The sequence below is a fragment of the Sapajus apella genome, unplaced genomic scaffold (genome assembly GCF_009761245.1).
Source record: "Sapajus apella isolate SASKATOON/1434 unplaced genomic scaffold, GSC_monkey_1.0 scaffold118, whole genome shotgun sequence".
Lineage (NCBI taxonomy): Eukaryota > Metazoa > Chordata > Mammalia > Primates > Cebidae > Sapajus > Sapajus apella.
Window position 1 is genome coordinate 2,517,535 of NW_022437058.1, and position 22,489 is coordinate 2,540,023.

General features: G+C 47.3%; 3 pseudogenes; 1 reads left to right on the forward strand and 2 right to left on the reverse strand.

Annotated features, from left to right (window-relative positions):
- Window positions 1-6,989: 6,989 nt before the first annotated feature.
- LOC116538269 lies at window positions 6,990-8,865 on the reverse strand (annotated as a pseudogene).
- Window positions 8,866-9,484: 619 nt separating this feature from the next.
- Window positions 9,485-11,576, reverse strand: LOC116538270 (annotated as a pseudogene).
- A 147-nt stretch (window positions 11,577-11,723) lies between these two features.
- Window positions 11,724-14,174, forward strand: LOC116538271 (annotated as a pseudogene).
- Window positions 14,175-22,489: the final 8,315 nt, after the last annotated feature.

Genomic DNA, 22,489 nt, shown 5'->3' on the forward strand with positions numbered 1-22,489 from the left:
GCATGCTCACAATGCCCAAATCATGTTGCTCATATTTTAATCCATTACATTGATCCACTATAACTTGCTTTCTAGACACATCCAGGAAGACTGGAGAAACTGGCTTTTATCTATATGGAATAATCCACTGGTGAATTTCTTTCAGGATAGACCAAAGCTGATCTAGAACATCGTCTTTACGTACTTAGATTCTTCCCACCAGACGAGAAAGAACATCTGGGCTGAAAGGCTCTACTAGAAGAGCAGTGTGGGATGGTGCTGTGCCGACAGCTGGTGATCCCTGCCCTACATCTCTGAAGAAGACTGGAGCCCAGAGTGGGCCATGGTCAACTTATGTGTTGAAGACCTCCTTCTATGTGTGTATGTGCTTATTACAGATATGCCACGGTGCTAAGCACCCTAGGACTGCAGGAAAATTAAGAATACATGCTGTATCCACGATGAGGAGGCACACAGGCCAGACTGCCAGCTGTGGAATCACATGGCCTGGGTTCAAAGCCTGGCTGGGTCATGATCACCCGAATGACCTGAGGAAAGTTCTCAGGCAAATTTGTAAATAGAAGTGGAGACCCTGCCCGCCAGGAAGGGAAGTGGTAAGGGGCGGCAGTCAGTCAGGCCAGGGCACGCATCCTCTCCTGAAATCTGCCTGGAGAGGCTAGGACCACAATGGAGAAGGCGGGCCTGGCTCCAGGCGCCACAGAGGCGTTGAGGTCCTAGGGGAGCCTGGCAGGATCTGGATAGTCCTGCGCTCTGCTTCCAGCAGGGTCTGGCCCTGTAACCCAGGGGACAAGGCCAGCCAAGACATGGCCACTGGGTGCCAGCCGGTGCCTGGGCCAGGCACCAGGTGGGAAGGGCTCTGGCACATCAGCCCCGCATGCCCCACGGCCCCACAGCAGGGCCCATCCAGGGCCACACACCTGCCCCCAGGAGCAGGACGTCCCTGGGGCTAGAGAGTCCAGCTGGACGGGTGGAGAGCCTCGCCCTGTGCCCTTTGACTCCACTTGTAGGTGCCCTTGCTGGGCTCCTGTGCACTGCCCCACACCCTGCTCTGTCACCAGCCCCACTGAGATGTCATAAGAGCCCAGCTGCCCAGTGCCCCGCCCGGCCACAGACTAGTGGGTGACTCAGGAGTACCCTCTCCATTTCTGGCTGTGATTTTTGTCCGCGCACAACTTAGGAAATATGGGAAATTTTCTTAGTAGAATTCTCTCCTGGTTCCACCGCAGGCGCCGGCAGCGGTGGCAACCGCAGAGGTGTCCTCTTGTCCATGCGGACTCTTCGGCTCGCCGGGTTCACCCCGCAGCTCCTGCGTGTGTGCTGGCCCCGGGAGCCCTACACTCTTCTCGATTCTTCTGGAACCGTCAGCGAGGTCTCGGGCCTTGTTTTCCAGTCAGCTGGAATATCCCGAACTCGAGCGCCCAACTGCGGGACCTGCCTCCTCTGGTCTGGAGGCCCCCCTCAAGGGAGAAACCCGTGCTGTCTCCACACCACTTCGCAGGCAAAAGCACGGTGAGGATCCCTCCTCTAAGACTGAAGTTTCCCCTGCGACTGCCTTCGCTGCAGGTGCCGGCCCCGATCCTGAAGACGGGGGTGAGGGCAGAAGAAGGGCCGGAAGAACCCATGGAGGTGGACGATCCGGTAGAGACCCAGGGGCAGGAGGAGGAGAAAGGGGACCCCCATAGCAATGGGGGAGCAGCATCCACCTCGAGGCCCCTGGAGACTCAGGGAAACCTCGCTTCCCCCGACTGCAGTCCCAGGGCCAAGAGGCGCCTGACACAGACGAAGAGGACTAAGGCCCAGGTGCCTGTGAGTTTCCACTCCCAGGGCCATGGAGCGCCCCGTGCACACAGCCCTGCAGGAGGCGTCCCTCCCGGTGGGAAGCCTGGCGCAGCTCCAGCAGTGCTCCCCGGCCCAGCTCCAGCAGCGCTCCCTGGCCGAGCTCCAGCAGTGCTCCCTGGCCCGGCTCCCCGCTGCTCCCGTTGGCCAGACAAGGCGGCCTCTCAGGTGCAGGGGAAAGGCCACCTCCCCAGCTCCTCAGGCTTGCAGACGGAGTGGCGGGACCCCCAGCGCAAGGATCCTGCGCCTCTGGTAAGCAGCTCTCCTCCACCCAGAGCTGCCAGCCACAGTTCCCGACAACCAAAACGGTCAAGGCAACCCCAGCAGCTGCCAGTGGTCCCTCCCCAGAAACGGAGGTCGGGGAAAAACCAGGAGCCCCAACCCACTAAACGTCCCCGCCTAACCCCAGAAGGATTCATGGACAACACCGGCAGGTTAACATCCAGAAGACTGAAAAAGCCACATGTAAAGATAAAGAAGAGGTGATAAACTGCAGTGCCAGCCAGCCTGCCCCGATGTCTCCCCAGCTGCTGAGACTCCCGGCCCCAGGCCACCTAGGTGTCACAGATCCCAGCTCCTCCTCCTACCTCTGACTTGGTCCACGTGGCTGCTGGGCCCCTCATCCTGCCCGTCCCTTCACTTTTGGCCACACCAAGAATTGAGTAAAAATTGATATCTATGGCCGGGCACAGTGGCTCACTCCTGTAATCCCAGCACTTTGGGAGGCCAAGGTGAGTGGATCACCTGAGGTCGGGAGTTCAAGACCAGCTGACCAACATGAAGAAACTGCATCTGTACTAAAAACACAGAATTAGCCAGGCATGGCGGCCCATGCCTGTAATCCCAGCTACTCGGGAGGCTGAGGCAGGAGGATCACTAGAACCCAGGAGGCACAGCTTGCGGTGAGCTGAGATTGCACTGTTGCACACCAGCCTGGGCAACAAGAACGAAACTCCATATAGATATAAAGAATGTTTGCATTGTAGATATATTCCAACGATAAAACATGAAGAAACTTGAGGATCAACAAATGTAGAAACCTCATAAAATTCAAATGACAATTTTAATGTATTGAAAGAAAGGCAGAACAGTCCCTCCCCTCCACCGTGAGAAAGTGGCGCTCCCTGCCCACGTGCAGATTATCCTGAGATCCGCAGCGGCATGCTTTGCAGTAACTGGATGCTTCCCCCACTCACCCCTAAAGTTACACAGAGGCTTTCTACATCCTTTGGCCTTCACTTGGTGAGAATACCGTATTTCACATTAACTCCTTATGCATTTGAAAAAAAATATTTCCCTATAACAAAGAAAATGTCACTTCCTGGACCCCCAAAATCTTAAATAGCTAAAATGCAGGTCTTGAGAGCATAGGGAAGCTCTCTGTTAAGTTCATCATCCAAATGAACCAAAATATGTTGATCTTGATCAGTTACACACATCTACAGCAATGTGACCCTGTAGGCACCTGATCTCCTCCAATAACATTTTATTTACAAAATCAGGCTGCAGGCCAAAGCTGGGTATGGTTTGCCGACCCCTGTTCTAGGAGAAGAGTCTGAAAAAATTGTATGCTTCCCCCTGGAAGTGATTTATTGGGTTGACGTGTACTCACTTCAGGTCCCTGGAACATTAAAGAACAAAACTAGCAGCAGGGCCTTCAGAGGCAGAGAGACCTGAGTTCAAATCTTGACTCTACAACTTCTAGCCTATGAGACCCATGGCACATAACTTAATCAGTGTCTTCATCTATGAAATGGAGACAATAGTACCCACTTCACAGGCTATGTTGAAGAAAAATTTGATCACATGCAAAGGTCCTGGAGCTTTCATAAATGTTTATTTAGCATCTCTTATAAGCAAAGGTCTGTGATAAGTATTCTAAGTGCCATTGAGAAGAGGGAAGGGCCTCATCTTGAGTAAAAGATGCAGTAGAAGTTGTGTGTATATGGGAAAAAAAAGACACTGAAATCTAGGGAGCTGTAAATAAATATTCACTGATGCCAAGGATCTTATACAAGTTATCTCTTTTAGTTTTCACAACACCACAACGTGGTGGCAGATTTTTCAGGTACTTTCCATTGCTAGAGATGAAAACCTGACTCAAAATGGCTTACAACAAAAAGGAGAAAGAGACAGAGAAACAGAGAAAGGATGTGTTGGCCTCTACAACTGGGACGCCAAGGTGGGAATGGGGCTTTCATCAAGCTAGGAAACTTGCAGGTTAAATAATGTGTGAATGGTTTTCTCTCTTTCACCTGCTCGAGTTTCCGCTACATTCTTCTCTGTCTGTCCCTTCTCTTTCACAGGCTGTCTCTATAAGGCAAGAAATATGCCTCCACAAGCCCCAGGGCCATGTCCTCACAGTGCACTGCCCAACAGGAAGAGACGTTTCTATTCCTGTGATTCCTGTGTCAGGTCTCAAGGATGCATCTAGGTGGCCCTAATTGAGTCATTTGCCCACCATTTTCCCAGTCACTAAGCACAAGCACATAGGATGTCTGATTGGCCAAACTTGACTCACATGCTTACCATCTGCACCAGTCATAGACTTATAATGGGTTCATAAAAATTTACGGAAAGGGGTAGCCACACCTAGGACCAGCTCACAACCACATAGACATACAACACACACAGCCACATAGGGACCCACAGTTAGGTTAATACTCTGCTGTTGTCTTCTTGAAATTCTTAATTATATTTTTGAACTTGTGTTTGGTAAGTGGAATCCAATGGGACAACTCAGCACTTGCATGAGCAGAGGAGGTGTACACAACATGCATGTCCACCTCTGTGCTCTGCTACCCATTAGCCCACTCCACTCATAATGCCCATGAGCACAGAATGCCTGTGGACCCAGGACATATGGAGTTCGGTGAGACTCAAAACAAGTACAAAGGAATCATGTTACACCTATGACTGGTTAAAAGTAGTATGGACAGCCACAGGAGGCCATACGTCTTTTAGAACCAGTACCTGCTTCAAATGCAGAAAGAAGGCAATGGCATTATAAGAAAAATGAACAACCAGAGCACCCTGTCACATCCTTCCTTACCTGGGCTACTTCCCTTTAATTAGTCAACCACTCACTCTGAAATTAATGGCATAGACAGAAAGGGAAGGATAGAGCAATCTAGAGCTCCTGTCCTCTGGTGCTTTCTCACGCATTGATCAGCCACAGGTAGAGAGGGTGCTGGTGCTCGTGCACAGAGCAGGAAGTGGAATAGAAATGATTGAGTTAGTTTTGTGCAGCATCACCACTGTTCTGGTAAAGAATGAGATACATAGGCACATAAGAGCTACAAAGTACAAATTGTGTAATTTTGGTGATTCTGCATACAAGCCCAATGTTTTTATATGTACATATAAAACCGGCATAGTCAATTCTATATAAAGATAAATGATAAAGTCCATGCTAATAATTTATAATTTCTATTTTTACTTACTTAGAATGACATTAAATAGCAAATTTTAAAAAACACGATGACAACGTAAGAGGGACAACAGAAGAAAAAAAAGTTTTCTATTTTAATGCTTTTAATGGCCATTCTATCTTGCTTTTTGAGCAAGGGCCCATTTTTTATTTTGAACTGGGCCCCACAGATTATGAAGTTGGCCCTAGGCACACCCTCATATCACTACCTGTTCTGGTTATTTATTGCTAGGTAAGCTATGTAACATATCACCCCAAAACCTGGTGTCCTGAAACAACAATCATTCCTAACTATCTCATGGTTTGTCACTCAGAAGTTCAGGCAGAGCTCAGCTAAATGATTCCTCTGCTTCACGTGGCATTAACTAGGTGCACTCTGTGGAAATCAGGTGGCTTCCAGGCTGTTAACACATCTGGTCTTGGCAAGAATTGGGGAAGACTGGCCTCAGCTTGGCACCCCCAACTCTGCCCCACCGTCTGGCCTCTCCGGCAGTCTTTGGAGTTCTTACATGGCAGTTCAGGGCTCCAAGAGACCAAGACCTAAGATGTCCATCCTCTAAAAGGCTAGGCTTAGAATTAAAATGCCATCACTTCTGCCACACTTTCTTGGTCAAAACAGTAATAGGGCAGCCCAGATGCAAGAGGGAGAATCTATTACACATCAGGAAACCAAGGCCCGGAGAGGCTCAGTAACTTGCACAAGGTCACATAGCTAGCAGGTCATAAACTTGGGAGTTGAACCCAATCTGGCTCCAGGGTCAATGCTGTAGGCCACTTTGCCATGCTGGTAATAGTAGTCTCTGACAACCAAACTGTGTGACAATAAAGGACAGTCTTAACTTCAGAAGGCAGCTTTAACACACACACACACACACACACACACATCTTAGGAAGTAAAATTTGTGCTTTTGGAGGCCAAGGCAGGCGGATCAAGAGGACAGGAGATCGAGACCATCCTGGCCATGGTGAAACCCCATCTCTATACTAAAATACAAAAAATTAGCTGGGTGTGGTGACGGGTGCCTGTAGTCCCAGCTACTCAGGAGGCTGAGGCAGGGGAATTGCTTGAACCCAGGAGACGGAGGTTGCCGTGAACTGAGATCATGCCACCGTGCTCCAGCCTGGCAACAGTGCAACACTCCTTCTTGAAAAAAAAAAAAATTGTGAAAGAACTTTATAAATATTAGAATTCTCCAAAACTATAACTTAGAGATTCTAAAACCTCTTCTATCCCAGAGACAAGCCCCAGGAGCAAAACTGCTGGATGTACCTCTGACCCCCTGGATGGAGCAAACTGGCCCCAGAGCAGAGCTGACACCTCAAGGGGATCTGTGCACCCGTGATGACGCGCACACTGAGGTGCTGAGTGCCGTCCATCCCACTCTCAAAATAGAAACGTGAATCCCTCAACATGGTGCCAAGTAATGATTGGTGGGTTTGAGTTATCCCTAAAACTGAATCAGAGAATCTGTCATCTATGAATCCATACACATATGTATTTTCTATGTGTACTGATAATAAAAGTTAAGATCTCATCTTGTGAGGGGAGAAGCTTTTGCCCTGAGTTTTTCAAATCCTGGAAAAAGAATTATAATGAAGCAAAATTACAAAACTGTAGTAATTAAAGCAGCAACACCTATTGGATATTAGATAGATCAAAGAAAAACAAAAGAAACACCAGAAGTAAACCCAAGTGTCTAAGCAATTTGGCATTTGATAAAGTTTAATTGCCAATTAGTGAGGAGAAGATGGACTGTGGGATAAACTGACTAATCACTAGGGAAGAAGAAGCAGAATGTCCATCTTGCCCCTTGTGACCAAACAAAGTCCCAAATGGATTATAAATAATTAAATGTAAAAAGGCAGCTGGGCATGGGGGCTCATGCCTGTAATCCGAGTACACTGGAAGGCCAAGGTGGGCGGAACATGAAGTCAAGTGTTCGAGACCAGCCTGGCCAACATAGTGAAACCACATCTCTACTAAAAATACAAAAAATTGGCCGGGCATGGTGGCAGGTGCCTGTAATCCCAGCTAGTTAGGGAGCTGAGGCAGGAGAATCACTTGAGCGTGGGAGGCGGAAGGATGGCAGTGAGCCGAGATCGCACCATTGCACTGCAGCCGAGGCAACAGTGCGAGACTCTGACTCGGAAAATAAAAAGGTGTAAGCATTTTTATATATTTGGGGATAACAAAGGCATCAAAGCTAGAAGTCACAGGTGATTTTTTTCCATATAAAACATTTAAATTATATTGTTGACACCAATAAATGAATAAGAGAAAACTAAAGAGTGAACTCAAGAAAATGTTAATAACATAATTGATGAACATAGAAGTCATTAAGACTTTGTAAATCAATAAAGATTCGTATATCATAAAAAAATTGAGAATTTTGATGAATAAGGATTTCACAAAATAAATAAATATTATTCATATTTACATGATTCAACAATCATGTAAAATGGTATTCAACCTCTATAGTTAAAATGATACAAATTCGAAACAAAAATGAGATCACCTTTACATTTTACCCTGCCCAGGGTAAACATTGATAATGCCTGGAACTAATTGCTCTGGGTAGCAGAATGCCTGCCCTCACAGCCTGGCACCAGGAGCTTGCCTGCCCCTGTAGAACCTGTGTGTGATTAAGGGACAAGCACCCCTTCCTTGGGGCAGATGCAGCTCCCTGCTGGTCAAGCAGAGTGTGGTTTAGGTTTCAGCCCCAGCAGGCTCAGAGAGCACCCCTGCGCCAAGCACGACCCATACCAGGTGGAAGTATAAACCAGAATTGAATCTTTTCTGAGTGCAATTTAGCAACAAGTGTCACAAATAAAATAGCATCTCCTCTGACTCTCAACGTTTCTCCTAGGAATGTATCTCACTCATAGAGAGATTCATCAAGGATCAAAGATGTATAAACCGGGGTGTTTCCTGGCTCCAGAACTCCATTCCCAGAAAGCCACCGTGTTGTCAATGGAGCCTGTCACAAGCTTCTGTTCCTCAAACTTCACTGCTGCACAAGTGTGGGTCTGGATGCCATAAACGCACTGCCCTGTGCTCACATCCCACAGCTTTGCAGACAAGACATCTGACCCTGTACAGAGAAGTCCATCTTTGTAGTAAAGTGCATACACTCTGGCACTGTGTCCAATTAATGATGAGGTCTCAAAGGCTTCATGGTCCTCCAGTTACTTCATTCTCAAAATAGCCTTCAAATAAACCTTCTTCCAGTGCAAAGCGTCCTGAACAGAATCATCTCAGCCCAAATTTTTACATGCAGTCTGTCACACCTCTGTAAAGGCACTTATCACCTTATTCCACTGTTTAGAGACGAGGCAGCATGTGAGAAAAGTCTGAGGATCGAGCCATTTTAACAAATAAAAACTGAGCTCCAGGGGAAGGAGTTTGAGGAAGTCCCGCTTGAGGAGAGTCTCTAGGTTACTGGGGAGATGCCTGAGCTGGACTGCCTCACTCGGACCAATCAGGTGACCCAGAGTTTCATTTTTCTGCAAGTCTGTCAGAGAAAGAAATGTAACAGAAATGTTATCAAGCCATGTCTCAAAGTCCCTTCTCTCCATAAGGTTATGGAAAAATTTACCCGAGCGAGGGTCCGAGGGCCCGGGACCTCGCGCCGGGTTCACAGCTACTAAGCGCGCGGCGGCCGGGTCCGCTCCGCAGCATCACAGGGCAGCGGCTTCCCCCTCCTCCTCCCCCTCCCCCTCCCCCCTCCCCTTCCCCCCTCCTCCCCCCTCCTCCCCCCTCTTGCCTATGCAGGGGAAACGTCCTCCTCCTCCTCCTCCTCCTTCTTCTTCTTTTTTTTTTGGATAGAAACTTGATTTATTATTGATTGTTTAACATATTTTGAAGTAACATAGAATGAAAATTAGTTACCTAATTAAGTAGCAACGGAGGAGTGAACTAAGGATGAAGACAAATATAGCAGTACCAAAAACCACAATCTATATGTTGAGAGGCGGATTCTGGAATCCAGTATTAGGTATCCTGAAGTTGTAATGTGGGAAATCTGAGCTCATGGATGAGCCCCCTAAGACCGGGAACAAGGCAGGAGATCTGCTCTCACCACTCTTATTCAACACAGTGCTGGAAGTTTCGGGCGCGCCAGCGACAGCGCCAGACGTGCGGAACGGTCCGCGTCCTGCAGCGGGCTGCGGGCTGCAGGTGACTGCGCTCGGCGGCCCCCCGCGAGGGGCGGGCACGACAGACTAGTTTACTGCTTACAGTGGCCATCCCAGCTCAGTCATCAAGCAGGATAGGCAGCAAACAAAAACACCTGACACAACATTCACAAGTAACACAGGCCACCTGCTTTCTTCAGGAACCCCACATAGATATGTGGAGAAAAAGAAGGGCCCTCCCTCTTCCTGCTTATATCAGCAAGACGAGCCTATGCAGGGGAAAAGTCCAACTCCCCCTCAGTCTACAGAGTCCACACTCTTTCCCAAACCTCCAACCCTTATCCTCTGAGTGGGCCCAATCCTATCCCACCAAGCAGCCCCTTTTCACTCTTTGGCCCCTGCAACTAGGGGACTTGGCTATTCTTGTCATCCCCTCTGGCCACCTCCAGAGCTGAGGGCTGATCCAGGGAAGCAGCCAGTGGTTCCTCTTTTGCCTTGCTGAGTAAGGGCCGGGTCCCTGGCCTGGCCCCTTCAGGCGGCTGGGAGAGACCTGACCAAGGCTGCCTGCCCAGAGCCTGAGTGCAGGGAGCTGGAAATAGATCAGGAAAATAGCCATCACCTCCTGGGTCGTGCCCCAGAGCTTGTGGGCAGAACGGACCAGGAAAGGGCAGTTCTGGCAAACAGGGGTCACTCCAGGAGGCTGCACCCATATTCCCAGCAGGCGACTGCATCAGGATCTGCCCCGAGGAGGCGCCTGGGCAATAGCCCTGTGATGTGCCCCGGCTGCAGCCGCAGGGAAATGTAAACAGACAGTCTTCAGGCGGTGGAAGTGTCAGTGAACTGGGCATGGAGAAGGGGAAACTAGGGAGGTGGGGAAACTGGGTCTGAGGGGGTTGGAAAAACGGGGTCTGTGGAGCCTGGGAGAACTGGAAGGGCCCCAGCTGGTTGTTCTGTTGGTAATCCTGGAGCTCCAGCTCTTCCAAGTATGAACGGGGGGGGGCGGCAGGGCAATGCTTGTCCCCCAGGACCCACAGGGGCCATTCTTGTGGCTGCTGTCACTGCCGGCAACGTCCATCAGCAGCGGCATCAGTTGGGGGGTGTGGACAGGGCCAAGGGGGAAAGGAAGGTTGGCCCTTCGCACAGGTGGGGGGCTGAAGAGAGGGAGGGTTGCCACCCTCTGAGCACCCTCACTGGGTTGGGTGGGGGCCAAAGTCTGGTCAGAAGTCAGCAGCATGGGGGGCTCTGGAAAGGTATCTAGAGGGGACTCCTGAGGGAAAGGGTCAGGCTTTGGTTCCACGGCACAGGAGGCAGGAGCTCAGCTGTAGAGCTGCTCTGACTGCTGGCAGGGCCAGGGGCTGCAGGATTGTCCTTGCTTTCTTTCCCATTCGGTTTCTCTGTTTTTCACCACTTGGCCCAGCGATTCTGGAACCACACCATGATGAGCTGGGGGGCCACCCCCACCTTCTGGGCACTCTCCAGGCGTTTATCACTGTCAGGATAGTGGTCTTCCTGGAATATCCTCTCTAGCTCCTCCAGCTGATCTGAGCAGTATAGGGTTCATGTCTTTTTCCTAAGTTGACAGGTCACTTCCGGGGCACCTGCTTCTGCTCTGTGTTTTGATTGCTCTGGGCCAATGTGCTGAGGATGTTGGCCAGGTGACAAGGGCCCTGGCCTGACCCACAAGGCACTGGGTTGTGTGTAGTACGGGCTGAGCTAGGGATACCAGGAGATGATACTGGGGCCAGACCCGTGGCATTAGGCTTTTTCTGTTTCCCCGGGGCTGGAGGATGGGACCCCTTTCCTGTCTTCACCTCTTCCACTGGGAGGGAATGATCTTCCCCCTGAGGCTGGGGTCTGAAGCAGCTAGAGTTCTGTCTTTGTGGGGAGCCTGGGAGCTGGGGTATGGGCACAGTCTCCCAGCATCAGCCCTAGTGGATTCTCCAGAGACTGCTGGCAGCTTCTTCTCTCCTGAGATAGTACAGGAGGGTGGCAGTTCCTTCCTCTGAGTATCCTGAGCATGAGGGACTGAGTCCTGTAGCGGTTCCTCCTCCTCCTCGTGTCCTGCGGCCAGGGGCTTGCCTCCAGCTTCCTGGCCCTGCAGTCCCTGGCAGGGATCCTTTGTGGCATGGCCTGGACTCCTGCATCCTGGGGGGAGGGCCCTGCTGCCCTCGCCCATTCCCCAGCCCGGGACTCCGGCTTCAGCAGGGGCTGAAGACCCCCAGGGCAGGCCCTCCACGGGTGTCTGCGGGGCTGAGGGTCCTGGGCACTCAGGGGACCCCAAGCAAGGCCGAGGGTCCTGGGCCTTCCGTTGCCAGGGGACCTGATGGCCTCGTGTGGTTTGGGAGCAGTGTCAGAGGTCTCATGCCCCGAGCTTCATTCGGTCCTGGAGGGACAGGCCCTCCGTTGCTTTGGGACTTTCTAGGGGAAGAACCCTGAGCTCAGGCAGGAGAGTGACGGGGATCTGGGTGGGTTCCCATCCCACTGTTTCGCTCACGGCTGGAGGAGCCTCAGTTTCCCTGTCTGAGCTGAGAGGGTGGCTGGGAAGCTGCTGGAGGAGACCTCAGCTCACACTGGAATTGGCTGCCGGGGGCCCCATTGAAGCCACCCTCATGGAGGAGGGGGTCCCAGGCTTCCTCCGGCCCCCAGATTCTACTGGGACTTCACCATGCTGCTGTTCATGGTGGGGAACCTCATCATTATCATCCTGGTTGGCATCACCTTCTTCAAGAATGAGACCACCGCCCTGTGGATCGTGTTCAACATGGTCTCAGACACCTTCTTCCTCATGGACCTGGTGCTGAACTTGCGCATGGGCATCGTGATCCAGGACAACACGGAGATCATCCTGGACCCTGAGAAAATCAAGAAGAAATACCTGCGCACTGTGGTTCGTGGTGGACTTCGTGTCCTCCATCCCCGTGGACTACATCTTCCTCATCGTGGAGAAGAGCATCAACTCGAGGTCTACAAGACGGCAGGCGCCCCGCGCATGGTGCGCTTCACCAAGATCCTCAGCCTCCTGCGGCTGCTGCGCCTGTCGCGCCTGATCCGCTACATCCACCAGTGGGAGGAGATCTTCCACATGACCTATGACCTGGCCAGCACGGTCATGCTCATCTGCAACCTCATCAGCATGATGCTGTGCTCTGCCACTGGGACGGCTGCCTGCAGTTCCTAGTGCCCATGCTGCAGGACTTCCCACGCAACTGCTGGGTGTCCATCAACCGCATGGTGAACCACTTGTGGTGTGAGTACTCCTTTGCACTCTTCAAGGCCATGAGCCACATGCTGTGCATCTGATACGGCTGGCAGGCGCCCGAGAGCATGACGGGCATCTGGCTGACCATGCTCAGCACGATCGTGGGCGCCACCTGCTAGGCCATGTTCATCGGCCACACCACCGCCCTCATCCAGTCTCTGGACTCTTCACGGCGCCAGTACCAGGAGAAGTAAAAGCAGATGGGGCAGCACATGTCTTTCCACAAGCTGCCGGCCGACTTCCGCCAGAAGACCCACGATTATTACGAGCACCACTACCAGGGCAAGATGTTCGACGAAGACAGCATCCTGGGCGAGCTCAACCGGCCCCTGCGGGAGGAGATTGTCAACTTCAACTGCTGTAAGCTGGTGGCCTCCATGCCACTGTTCGCCAATGCCGACCTCAACTTCGTCACAACCATGCTGACCAAACTCAAGTTCGAGGTCTTCCAGCCTGGTGGCTCCATCATCCGTGAGGGCACCATCGGGAAGAAGATGTACTTCATCCAGCACGGCGTGGTCAGCGTGCTCACCAAGGGCAACAAGGAGATGAAGCTCTCCGACGGCTCCTACTTCGGGGAGATCTGCCTGCTCACGCGGGGCCGGCGCACCGCCAGCGTGCGGGTCGACACCTACTGCTGCCTCTATTCGCTGAGCATGGACAACTTCAACGAGGAGCCGGAGGAGTACCCCATGATGTGGCGCGCCTTCGAGACGGTGGCCATCGACCCCCTGGACCGCATCCTCAAGAACTCCATCCTCCTGCACAAGGTGCACCATGACCTCAACTCGGGCGTGTTCAACAACCAGGAGAACGCCATCATCCAGGAGATTGTCAAGTACGACCGGTAGATGGTGCAGCAGGCCGAGCTGGGCCAGCGTATGCGCCTCTTCCCACTGCCGCCTCGGCCACAGGTCACCTCCGCCATCGCCACCCTGCAGCAGGCTGTGGCCATGAGCTTCTGCCCGCAGGTGGCTCGGCTGCTCTTGGGGCCGCTAGCGCTCGGCTCTCCGCGCCTGGTGCGCCGTCCGCCAGCTCTCCAGGCGCCCCCACCAGCCCCCGGGCACCGCGGACCTCGCTCTACAGCGGCTCACCCGCCGCCCCCCTTGCCGGGCCAGCCCTGCCTGCGCACCGTCTGAGCCGCGCGTCGCGCCCACTGTCCGCCTTGCAGCCCTCGCTGCCCCATGGAGCGCCCCGCCCTGCGGCCTCTGCGCGCCCGGCCAGCAGCTCCACGCCGCGCCTGGGGCCCACGCCCGCCGCCAGGGCCGCCGCACCCATCCCGGACCGCAGGGACTCGGCCTCTCCCGGCCCCGCCGTTGGCCTGGACCCCCAGGACTCCGCGCGCTCGCGCCTCTCGTCCAACTTGTGACCCTTGCCCACCGCCCGGCGCTCCCAGGCGGGCCGGGGGCGGGGCTGTCATCCAGACCAAAGCCTTGCCATTGCGCTGCTCCGGCCGCCAGCCTGCCCAGAAGCCATAGACACACGTAGGTAGCCGTAGGCGGACGGACTGGCCGGTAGGGCAGCCCCCTCTGCGCCCCCCGCCGTTCCCCAGATCGCCCTGCGCCCACCCCCATCGCCCCTGCCCCCGGGCGTTCATTGTATGCCTCAATGAACATACTTGTGCATGTGTCTTTGCAATAGAACGATTTATAATCCTTTGGGTATATATATACCCAGTAATGGGATTGCTGGGTCAAATGGCATTTCTATTTCTTTTTTTTTCCCATTTATTTATTTTATTGCATTTTAGGTTTTGGGGTACATGTGAAGAACATGCAAAATGTGGCACATATACACCATGGAATATTATGCAGCCATCAAAAACGATGAGTTTGGGTCCTTTGTAGGGACATGGATGAACCTGGAAACCATCATTCTCAGCAAACTGACAGAAGAGCAGAAGATCAAACACCTCATGTTCTCACTCATAGGTGGGTGTTGAACAATGAGAACACATGGACACAGGGAGGGGAGCATTTCTATTTCTAGATCCTTGAAGAATCGTCACACTGTCTTCCACAATACTTGCACTAATTTACACTCCCACCAACAGTGTAAAAGCATTCCGATTTCTCCACATCCTCTCCAGCATCTGTTGTCTCCAGATTTTGTAATGATCACAATTCTAACTGGCCTGAGATGGTATCTCAATATGTTTTTGATTTGCAATTATCTAATGACCAGGGATGATGAAGATTTTTTCGTATGTTTGTTGGCCGTATAAATGTCTTCTTTTGAAAAGTGCCTGTTCATATCCTTTGCCCACTTTTTGATGGGATTGTTTGTTTTTTTCTTGTAAATTTGTTTTAGTTCTTTGTAGTTTCTGGATATTAGCCCTTTGTCAGATGGGTAGCTTGCAAACTGGTTAAAGAAGATGTGGCACATATACACCATGGAATACTATGTAGCCATAAAAAAGGATGGTTCATGTCCTTTGTAGGGACATGGATGAATCTAGAAACCATCATTCTCAGCAAACTGACACAAGAACAGAAAACCAAACACTGGATGTTCTCAGCCATAAGTGGGTGTTGAACAATGAGAACACATGAACACAGGGAGGGGAGCATCACACACTGGGGTCTGTTGGAGGGTTGGGGAGATTGGGGAGGGATAACATTAGGAGAAATACCTAATGTAGGTGATGGGGGGATGGAGACAGCAAACCACCATGGCATGTGTATACCTATGAACAATCTTGCAAGATCTGCACATGTACCCCAGAACTTAAAGTATAATAATAAGATGAAAAAGAAAAAGAAAATAGATTCCACTAAAAGCAAATTGATCTCTAACAGCAAATGGTATAAATAGTATTTATTTTAGTGTTGAAAGCTTTGATTCTGAAATTTAATATGTGCCTGTCATTCCAAATATTTTTCCTCTGTTATATTTAAAAGGAAATGGGTGAACTTTAGTAAGTAGTAAATACATTTTTAGATGATTTAAAACAAGGAGCAACAAGTAAAACATAGATGCCAGGAACAACAATGATGCCAGGAGCAACATGTAAAACATAGACCAGCTGGAATATTAACAGAGAAAAAGAGGCAGCTCAGAGGTCTCCTGGTGTGGGAGCAAGCCGCCAAGACTGGTAACAGCTGTCCTGCAAAGGGCACTGACTTTAATGGGATCTGACTGGAGGAATTTATACCTTAGGGCATTGTTGAGAACAGCAGAGAAATCAGCAGGCCATTACAACAGACTAAGATCTGGTGTGACACCAATAACAAACCAGACCTAAGCTCAACAGGGAGATCAGGGACAGAGAGAACCAAAGAGACCCCCACTCAGACAGCAGTCATCCTGGTGGTCAGAGAGACAGCTTCCACAACCAAGATGGCACTCATGGAAGAGTAACATCATAGGCTGCACATTGGTACAGAAATAGATTTCACTGAACTCCAACCCTAAACACATGCTCAAGCAAGCAACAAGAAGAAGCCCTTAAAAGGCAATCAGTATCAGACGTGCTATAATATAGTATCAAAAACGTTGAGTTTCTTTTTGAGACGGAGTCTCACTCCATTGCCAAGGCTGGAGTGCAGTGTAATCTAGGCTTACTGCAACCTCTGCCTCCTGGGTTCAAGCGATTCTCCTGTCTCAGCCTCCTGAGTAGCTGAGACTACAGGTGTATGCCACCATGCCTGGCTAATTTTTTTGTATTTTTAGTAGAGACATGTTTTCACAATGTTGACCAGGCTGGTCTTGAACTCCTGACCTCAAGTGATCTGCCCACTTCAGCCTCCCAAGGTGATGGGATTACAGGCATGAGCTACCATGCCTGGCCTAAAATGTTGAGTTTTCAACAACAAAACAGTGAGACACATGTAGAACTGGGAACATATCACCCATACACTGGGACATTAAAAAATGCGTGATGGAAACTGCCTTTGTAAGGACTCAAATGGTGGATTTAGCAGACTTCAAAGGAGTTATTATTATATAAATTTATTATATTATATATATTAAATTATTAATTAATTGAAATTATTGTTATATAAATATATAATATATGAATATTGTTGACAAAAAGAGTCAAACCCTATAAAATATTTGAAGAGATTTATTCTGAGCCAAATATGAGTGATCCATGGCCTGTGACCACAGCCTTTAGGACATCCTGCGAACATGTGCCCAAGGTGATTGGATCACAACTTGGTTTTATACATTTTAGGGAGACGTAATACACCAATCAATACATGTAAGATGTGTATTAGTTTGGTCCAGAAAGGTGGGACAATTGGAACTGGGAGCTTCCAGGTCACAGGTGTATCCAAAGTTTTACTGATGACAGTTGGGTGAAAGAGTTATTGTCAATAGATAAGGAATGTCTGAGCTATAATAAGGGTTGTGGAGACCAAGGTTTTATCATGTACATGAAGCTTCCAAGTAGCAGGTTTCAGAGCATCTATTGTTAATGCTTCTTGTCAGACTTAAAGAGTCTTTTCTGTTAGTAGTTTCAAAAGGGAGGAGGGTATAATAAGGTATGTTCAGCGCCTCCTTCCCATCATGGCCTGAACGAGTTTTTCAGGTTAACTTTGGAATGTCCTTGGCCAAGAAGAGGGGGTCCATTCAGATGGTTGTGGGAGGAGAGGGTTAGAATTTACATTTGCTTTATAATATGTTCCAAGAAGTAAAGAAAATCATACTTTAAAAAATAAGATAAAGAAGATCCAAAAAAGGACCACATTTATGGATAAGCATATTTAATATTTACTCTCAAATTGATCTAGAGATTCAACACAAGCCCTGTCAAAATCTCAGCTTTTGTTTTCACATAAATGGACAAACTGATCCTAAAATTCATATGAAAATGCAAAGGAACCATAATAACCAACACAATGCTGAAAACAAAATTGTAGGACTCAAACTTCTCAATTTCAAGGCTTACTACAAAGCTGTGGTACTAAAAACTCTTTAGTACTTGTAAATGCCTGATGGGTTCGTCCTGCTTACTGCACAGGAAAAGCCAATTTACTGAGGCTACCGCACTGCAATACAGAAAGAGTTTAATTGACACAAGCCCGGCCACACCACTTGAGAGATGGAATTACTACTCAAATCAATCTCAGAAATTCGGAGGCTAGGATTTTTCAAAGATGGTATGGAAGGCTAGGGAGTCTGCTTCTGGGTGGGGCCACAGGACTGGTCAGCAGAGTTGGTGGGGTCAGGGAGGTCAGTGGGATCGGCAGGGTCAGTGGGGTCAGCAGGGTTGGTGGGTCCAGATGAAGCCACTGGTTGTCAGAAATTCAAAAACCTAAAAAGATATCCCAGGAAGCCAATCTAAGTTTCTACAATGGTGATGTTAACTGCAGGAGTAATTGAGGGACTTGCAAATCTTGTGACCTCTGAATAATATCTGGTAATCATTTATGTCTTCACCTTAGCAGAATTCAGGCTTCTCACATCCTCCTTACCTGGTGGCCTTTCATTAGCCTTACAGGGGTGGTTTAGTTGGGGGAAGGGCTATTATCATTTAAAGTATAAACTAAATGTCTCCCCAAGTTAGCTTGGTCCAGACCCAGGAATCATTAAGGGCAGTTTGGAGGTTAATGGCAAGATGGAATTTGATTAGATCAGATACATTTTACTGTCATTTTTCTTATTGTTATATTTTTGAAAAGATGGTCTTATGAAGATAAATATACGGATCAGTGAAATAGAATTGAAACTCTAGAAATAAACCTTTACATTGATTTTCAAAAAGGGTATCAACTCAATTAATTGGGAGAGAATAATTGTTTTAACAACTACTGTCAAGTTGATACAACTGGAAACCTGCATGCAAAAAAATGAAATTGGACCTTTGCCTCACATTGTACATAAAAATTAACTCAAAATGGAGTTTGGGCATAAATGTCAAAGTTAAAACTCTAAAATTCCTAGAGGAAATTATAGGAGTAAGTCTTTATGACCTTAGGTAGTAGTCTGGTAGATACATCATCAAAAGCATAAACAACAAAAGAAAAAAATGATCAATTGAACTTCATTAAAATTAAAAATTTTTATTCTGCAAATGACACCATCACAAAAGAGAAAAGACAACTCTCAGAACAGGAGAAAATACTGGTAAATTCTATGTCTAATAAGAGACTTGTACTCAAAATATTTAAAGAGGTCTTACAACTTAATGATAAGTGACTCAAGTGAAAAGTGGGCAAATGAGCTGAATAGACGCGTCTCCTAAACTATACATGTGACAAAGAAGCATATGAAAAGATTCTCAGCATTGTTAGTCATAAATGAAATGAAAATCAAAATCATAAGATACCACTTCACACCCACTAGGATGGGTGTAATCAAAATGATAGACAATAACAAGAGTTGGCAAAGATGTGGAATAATTGGAACCCTCCTATTTTGCTGGTGGAAATCTGAAAATGGTGAAGTTGCTTTTGAAAACAGTATCAGTTCCTCAAATGACAAACATCGACTTACTATATGACTCAGCAATTCCACTTGTAGTTACATATCCAAGAAAAAAGGAAAACATACACCCACACAAAAACTTGTATAGGAATGGTTGATGAAAAATTATTTATAGTAGCCAAAGAGCAGAAACTGCTGAGTGGATAAATAAAGTGTGGCATATCCATACAATGGAATATTATCTGGTACTCAAAAAGTAAAATACTGATGTATGCTATAGCATGAATGAAAACATTATGTTAAGTAAAATAAGCCAGTCACAAAGAACACATATTTTATCATGCAATTTATACGTAATGTCCAGAATAAGCATGTCTGTATAGAGAGAAAGTAGATGGGAGGTTTTCCTAGGGCCATGGTTGGGGAGGAGAGAAAGGGCTGTGTGGGGTGGGAAGCATGAGAAGTTATATGGGTATGGGGTTTTGTTTTGTGGTTTAAAAAAGTTCTGCCAGGTGCAGTGGCTCATGTCTGTAATCCCAGCACTTAAGGAGGCAGAAGCAGGAGTCTACTGTGAGCCCAGGAGTTTGAGACCTGCCGGGGCAATATAGTGAGACCCCATTCTTTGCAAAAAGGAAAAAAAATGTAAAAAAGTTCTAATATTGATAGTGGTGATGGTTGTACAACTTTGTGAATACATTTAAAACAATTTGATTATATAGTTTAAACAGGTAAGCTGGATACTATGTAAATTATATATTTTGAAAACTTAAAAATGGAACTGCACTTTGAAAAATATAAAAAAAAAGAATGAGAACATCTTAATATGAGAAAAACCATCTAATTTTTGCTACAATGAAAAATAACAGCTGAACTTCTTTCCAATTATATAATTATATTTTAAAAGAGTAATCTGTTAAGCCAACAAATGGCTACCAATTGAAATAGATGAAAAGGAAGAGTTATTTTTGAGCATAGGTTTTTTCATCGTTTTCTATCTCCAGTGGCTTGGGTCATGTCTGGCAAGTAAAAGACCCTTATTCAATTATTGAATTGTTTGCTGCCTTGAATTTCACACACAAAAAAATAAGGAATCAGGTACACTGAGGAAACTTGACTTGCTCAGAGCTGCACAGCTACAAAAGTTGCAGAGCTGAGGCCCGTGCTTCCTAACTTGTGGCCAGCACACCCACCACTGGGTTTAAACACATGTGATCACACTTCAGACACTATCCTTGGTCTTTAAGTAACTTCTCTCTTTGATTTGTTCAAAAGAGTACTGACAAAAAAAAAAAATGAGGAAGTTTATCATTTGTAGGTAAAAAGTCACTTTTATAACTGGTCGAATTGGCTAGGGAATACCAGCAGAAGGAAGTTGTTCCTCTGGCTACATCCTGTGTCATTTTGGCAGCTGGATGGATGTGATCAGAAGGCGAACATCACTGAGATAAGCCACTCATCTCCATCATGCTGGTCTATCAAAATGAACTTCCTTTCATAGAACACGATAGATAGGGTTGTTACCTTTTTTAAAGGTATACCTACATATTAAAATAATGAATTTTATCTCAATTTAATTTAATATGTATAAAAGTATAGCTGATGCTATCTTAACTATGCAATTTTCTCTTTTGTGCATCAGTAAAAGTTTATTATTTCAATACTTGGAGTTGGTTATTCTTTTACTTGCAACCTAAAGCACATCAACAGATATATCATGTATAACTTGTGTATTTTTTTAATTTGGAAGAGACAAAAATGAGAACCTTACATTATAAATATTAAAATGTGCACTGTTGGCTGGGTGTAATGGCTCATGCCTATAATCCTAGCACTTTGGGAGGCTGAGGAGGATGAATCACTTCAGCCAGGAGTTTGGGACCAGCCTGGCAATGTGGTGAAACTCCATTTCTACTAAAAATTAAAAAAAGTCCCAGCTACTCAGGAGGCTGAGGTGGGGGAATCACTTGAGCCTGGGAAGTCAGGGCTGCAGTAAGCCGTGATTGCACCACTACACTCCAGTTTGAGTCACAGAGCACGCCTCTGTCGCAAAAAAAAGTACAACGTAGATTCTGTAGTAAAAAACGTGTGGCATTACATTCTGGAAAACATAGTGAAATATTTACACAATATCAAGGCCTCACTATCTAGAAAAAAAAGAATCCTCCCTTCCCTTATGCTTCTCCCTCAAGAAAAAAGGATGCGGGAAGAAACAAAAATGCTGATGTTATCAAACAAGATGTAACCAAACAAGAAAAGGAGAACCAGGTAACAAAATGCACTTTGAAAAGTGCTGGCTCATATAAAAACCAGAAGTTTTAGAGTATCACAACGAGGTCACACTCCAACTTCCCAGATGCTGTATCTTGTGACTCTATAAAATCCTGACAATTCTCACTCAAATCTTGAGTGAAGAAGAAGGAGCCATTGTTTATCCTTAGTTTTTCTCATTTTTGACTGTGGGGTAGTGAAAATGGATGCAGTGGAGATCAAAAGGCAATGTCAGCAATGTGGCATGATTTTGTTAGAGTGTGAGGACTCCAAGGACCCACATTAACTGGGGGAATGAGCTGAAGCTCACAGATGCCCCCCAATGGACAGGGTAAACTCAGCCCTCTTCTTCCCTCAATGAAGAGTGAAGCCCCTATGTTTCTTACAATCTCACATTGGAGGGAGGAGCCCAGTGTGTGCAACACGACTCCAGCTAAGCCCAGTCCCACCCTTCCCATGCTCAAATGCTGTAGAAAACCAAGCTCGAATGGAATATTAAGCCATCAAATGTAATCCACAAAAGGGGTGAGAAAGGGTCTGACATGAGGATTAAGGAGCTGCCACACACAAACTGGCAGAGCAAAGTGAAAGTCTGAAGAAAGCTGCCGAATGTGGACAAGATAAAATGAATGAACTAGCAGCTAGGCAAACTCTAAAAAAAATAGCATGCCAAGGTTAAAAATAAAATCCAGTCTGAAAGAATTTTAAGTGCACAGGCTACAAAATTTGATACGAGCATGAATTCACTTTTTTAAAAAACTCAAGAAACGATTGAATAACCCAGAGAAAATAACTAAAAAGAGGGCAATAGAGGGAACCAGAGATAGGGAAATAATTTGAGGACCAATAATTCTACCTGCAGGTAAATTAGACATAACAAGAAATGAAGCAGATCCAGCTGAACATTTAATTATTGAAGAAAAAAAAAAGAGAAAGGGAGAGAGAGAAAATCACTGTGAACCAGGGAAAAAAATAGATTACTACAATCAGAGAAAAGATAATAAACATAGATGACAAAAAAATTAATATACTTGAAGAGAAGAACCTAACAAATTAAAAGGTATTTATCATACAATAAAATAATATTTGAATGAAGATCTAAATCTACTAATAAAGAGTGCATTGTGCTAAGAAATAAAAGATGGCTGGGTGTGATGGCTCCCCTGTAATCCCATCAATTTGGGAGGCCA